Source organism: Rhineura floridana, chromosome 1 (assembly GCF_030035675.1).
Source record: "Rhineura floridana isolate rRhiFlo1 chromosome 1, rRhiFlo1.hap2, whole genome shotgun sequence".
In the NCBI taxonomy this organism is placed as follows: domain Eukaryota; kingdom Metazoa; phylum Chordata; class Lepidosauria; order Squamata; family Rhineuridae; genus Rhineura; species Rhineura floridana.
Genome location: NC_084480.1, coordinates 153,129,434 through 153,134,577, shown reverse-complemented (window position 1 = coordinate 153,134,577; position 5,144 = coordinate 153,129,434).

The following is a 5,144-nucleotide window of genomic DNA, read 5'->3' as shown; positions in this document are numbered from 1 at the left end:
GATCCCCAGACTGCCCTTCGGGCCCAACCTCCAGTACATGCAATCAACAAACTTGGTCCTTGGGAGCGGAGGCCTGGTGAACATCAAGGACTCCCGATAGATGACTGCCACTCCCCCTCCCCGCCTTCCCACCCTCGGTTGCTGCGCATAGCGGAAACCTGGCGGACACATGGCCTCAAGAGTGGGAGCTGAGGCCTCGTCCAGCCAGGTCTCCGTAATACATACCAGGTCTGCACACTCATCCAGTATCATATCATGGATGACAGATGTTTTTTGTGTCACAGACCTGGCGTTACATAGCAGCAATCGAAGGTCGGTAGGAATCCTGCGTCCCCCAGTTAACTTCTGGTTTTGGGCAGACCCAGAACAGGGGATGGGTATTACGCATCTATCCCCTGTTCTTCTGGATTGACGTGGTTTGCCCTTAGCATCAGTCCAGCGCCTGCCGCCCAATCTTGATATAACTTGGCCCCCATCCTTCTCTGTTCCATCCCCCCTTGGTTTACACATGCCCCTATCCCTACTCATACATACATACTAAATATGTATGCATGCACACAAAGTTATACTCATGCATACATACTAAGTTAGTGGAACTTAATTCACATTCAAATCAGTGACTACTAACCATGATGACTATGTTTCGCCTCGACTGTTGGAAGCAGTATGCCTCTGAATACTAGTTTCTAGGAATTACAGGTGGGGAGAGTGTTGTTGCATACAAGTTTAATTATTCATTCATAAAAATATTTGTATACCGCTATTCATAATAAAGCAGTTTACAACAGTGATACATACATACAATAAAAACTATGTAAATATTTAAAATAAGAAATCATTGACTAACATAGAAAGATATTTTAATTGCCTGCATAAACTGGATGGCATAGAAAAGTTTTTAGCAGACTTTTAAAGGTTAAAACAAAAAGTGCCTGCTGAATCTCTATTGGCAGAACATTCCTTAAGACTGGGCTGATGACACTAAAGGCTTGATTTCTTGTTGCTGTCAAATGAGCCTTGCCAACTTGGGGGATGACCAATGATGCTCCTGCAGATGATCTCAGTGCTGGAGCTGGCATACAATGGTTCAGGCAATCCTAAGTCATTTAGGGCTTTGTAAATTAATACAAAGAGCTTGAACCTGGTTCAGTAGTAGATGGGCTGCCAATGCAGATGTTTTAACGATGGTGTCCCACATCGTCAGCCATGTGCCCCCATCAGCAGTCTGGCTGCCGCAATATACACCAGGTGGAGCTTCCAAACCAGGCCCCAGGGCAGCCCCACATAGAGCACGTTGCAATAATTCATTCTCGAGATTACCATCGCATGGACTGCAATGGTCAGGCTATCCCTGTCCAGAAACAGCCATAACTGGTGAACTAAACAGAGCTGGTAAAAGGAACTCCTAGCTACAGAAGACACTTGGGCAGCAGTACCCCCAAGCTACACACCTGCTCCTTCAAAGGGATTGCAACCCCATCCAGAGTGGGTAACTTGCCTATCTCCCAGACATAGGAACCACTCACCCCAAATAGTCTCCAGCTTCCCAGAATTCAAGCACAGTTTATTGGCCCTCATCCAGTCCACCACTGCATTCAGACACAGATCCAAAGCCTTCACAGCCTTTCCTGATTCAAATGTTATGGAGAAATAAAGCTGTGTGTATCAGCATACTGATGACACCTTTCTCCAAAACGCCTAATGACCACTCCCAACGGCTTCTGCTTATTATTATTTATTTATTACATTTATACCCCACCTTTCTTTTCATGAAACCCAAGGTGGCCTACATATGGTTCCCAGGCAGTCTCCCATCCAGGCACCGACCAGACCTGACCCTGCTTAGCTTCAACAGGGAGCTGGCCTTATGTGCCTTCCGACCATAGCCTGCTTGCAAGCCTGCCATAGGCATCTGGTTGGCCACTGTGAGAACAGAGTGCTGGACTAGATCAGCCTTTGGCCTGATCCAGCAGGCTCTAATGTTCTTAAGTAAGGCATAACTAGGCATGAAAGAAAGCATTTTCTGTTCTGCCCTATATTTGTTGTATGTAGCCTTGTTTCCATGCCACTGCTTTTCATCTTCTGCCAAAAACTATTTTATTCATCTCACTGTCCACTGTGGCAAAATTACGTAACTTACTTAATTTTCATAATTATTTAAATTACATAGTTACATAAATTATACAATTACATTGTCATTATATTATTCTACCCCATTCATTTCAGTGCACAGGAAACACAACACAAATTGGGGTAAAATGTAATCAGTAATGTATCATTTGCACGAATAAGCTAAAATTGGCAGTTTCCACTCCTGTTCAATCCTGTCGGAATTCTCTGACATCCCTAGCCATAAGTTTCTAGTCATGGCTATGATTTCAACGGTACTTAAATTTAGCTAACTTAAATCTGGATCCAGTCTTATGTTTCCAACAGAAACAGGGTATAATCTTGTGACCTGATCTTGCAGTTCCCTGAACCAGAACCCAAAGAATAAAGTTCCTTTGGGGTCAGCTCACTGCCAGCAGCTCACTGCCTATACCAGGTACGGGAAAGATACCCTTCCCACCTGGAAATGGCCATTTGGACCAGACGTTTTGGATGTCCTAGGAGGGTACTCGCCTCACTCAGATCTAGATGGAGGAACACATTTCCTTCTTTTCTGTCTTGGTTTCACCAATGTTGGGGTGGGGTCAGGTGAAATTAATAAAATCTTTCCCAGCCCTCTTGATGATCCAGACCTTGCCTTGGTCATTTCCTGCTGCAACTCTTACTAGCTGCTCATAACCTGGTTCTTGTGAATACGTCTGAACATAGCTTTGTGTATTTATCACTTGGTCAGTCTCTTCATCTGTCTTGGTTGGGCTGCAAAACTTTTATTTCAAGGATTGTCTTCTTTGTGTACATTGTGTAACAATCACTGCTAACACAGGGCACGACTTGCCAGCATCTTTAATCATTTGATGACTGTGCCCTGTCATATGATGACAGCATTAATTTTTTAAAAAAAACCACTTACGACTACTTTCACTATTTACAGGCTTTCAGGGGCCATCTCTTTGACATCTTATACATTAGTCAAGATCAGCTCCATCCTCTCCATCTTCATTGTTCTTTGCACATATTATTTTGTCATTTTCTATTCATGTATGAAACCTGAAATCAAAGAAAATGTATTTAAATTTGATTTACAGTTATGACACTTCATTCCTCATTCTGCAATAAATATCCAATATGTCTTGGATATGTCAGTAGGTTTAATGTGGCACTAATATTCTTCTGCAAGGCAATTAAATATATGGATGCTTACATATAAATGTATTTAACTGGGAAAGTTTATGTCACTCAAGATGCCATTATTGGCTAAATAGTCGAGATTCCAGATGCTTACCCAATATTATTTTCAAACTTACTACACACTATAGTTAAGGAGCCTACATTCCCCCCCCCCTTCTGGACACAGAACTGCCCCCTTTCTGTTACCTAATCCTACTCTATTTGCTATGTGTCATGAGCTGGAAGAGGCAGGAACAGGTGGTATCACCACCAGTTCCTGAAGCTTTTGAACTTCAGCTTGTGGGAATCATTGTGCCATCTTCTCAAACATGCTTTGGCAGGAAGTTAACATGTCATTAATTGTACATTATTATAGCATTGGGAGATATGCAGCACCAGCTCGCTAACTATCTGCTTTTATAATTGTATACTGCTAAATCCTGTTGCTGACCATTTTTGTGAAGCTCTTTGCTCCCAGTAAAAGAGGCCTTGTTTCTTCTGCCTCTTTCACAGGAAGAAGAAGACCTTTGAAGAATTTATTTTTTGGGGCAGCAAGGTAGCAGGGGGTTGTGTGATTACCCTATTAACTGTATACATCTTTTTTTCAAAAGAGCTGTTGTGGAATTTTTTCCCTTAATGGAGTCCTTTTCCAGGAAATGACACTGAGGCAGGTTGAAACTTACAGCTGTTTATTATACTTACAATTGCAAGGAGCCCCGGCCAGCATGTGCTATGGCAGGAGACTGCCTTCTTCCCCAAATTGAGGGTCTTTTATAGGTTTTTTTTTTACAATGTACAGTCATGTGTCCCAAGGTACCCAATAAGGGGCTTTACCTGTTTCCTGTTCCCACTTGGCTCCGTGATTCATCAGGTAATTTATTTATTTATTTATTTATTGCACTTGTATACCGCCCCATAGCCGAAGCTCTCTGGGCAGAGTAATTCTCCATTAAGAGGAAGTATGAACACACATACTCATCTTTTGTCTGCCCCATCCTGTCACAATATCCGTCCCCTTCCACCTTATTTACATACTAATACCAGTGACCCCTGAGAGTGGAATTTTTCACTTCAGAGCATCTGCAACATGCCCCCCCCCATGCTCTTGCAGCAGCAGAGCCTCTTTACAAACAGGCTGCCTTATTTGCAGCGACTCCTAGAATGCATGTGTGGCTATATGATATATATGTTTTACTTCATAGAAAGCTTTTAGAATTTGCCTCTGAAAATGTTCTAGAGTGTGTAGGTCATCCATAATTAAAGTCTTCTTTTTTCTTTTTAAAAAAAGTGAATCTCTTCCTCGGTGGCTGCTAACCCAACTTAATTTTAAAAGTTAAATATTATACTTGGAGCCCTGTTTATATTCTAAACAGGCATTACTGAATGAGATTCTAGGCACCATCCATCTTGGAATAATAGTTTTTTAGATCCATCCCTGTCACTGGAGGCTCAGGTAGCCTCGGTGGCACGGAGTGCGTTCTACCAGCTTCGGTTGGTGGCCCAGCTACGCCACTATTTGGACAGGGAAAACCTTGCTTCAGTTGTCCATGCTCTAGTAACCTCTAAATTAGACTACTGCAATGCACTCTATGTGGGGCTGCCCTTGAAGACAGTTTGGAAACAGCAGCTCGTGCAAAATGCGGCAGCCAGACTGATAACTGTGACCAGGCAGTCCGAACATATTACACCGATTCTGGCCCGCCTGCACTGGTTGCCTATATGTTTCCGGGCTCGATTCAAGGTGCTGGTTTTAACCTATAAAGCCTTGTATGGCATGGGACCACAATACCTGATGGAACGCCTCTCCCGATATGAACCTACCCTCATACTGCGCTCAACATCGAAGGCCCTCCTCCGGGTGCCTACTC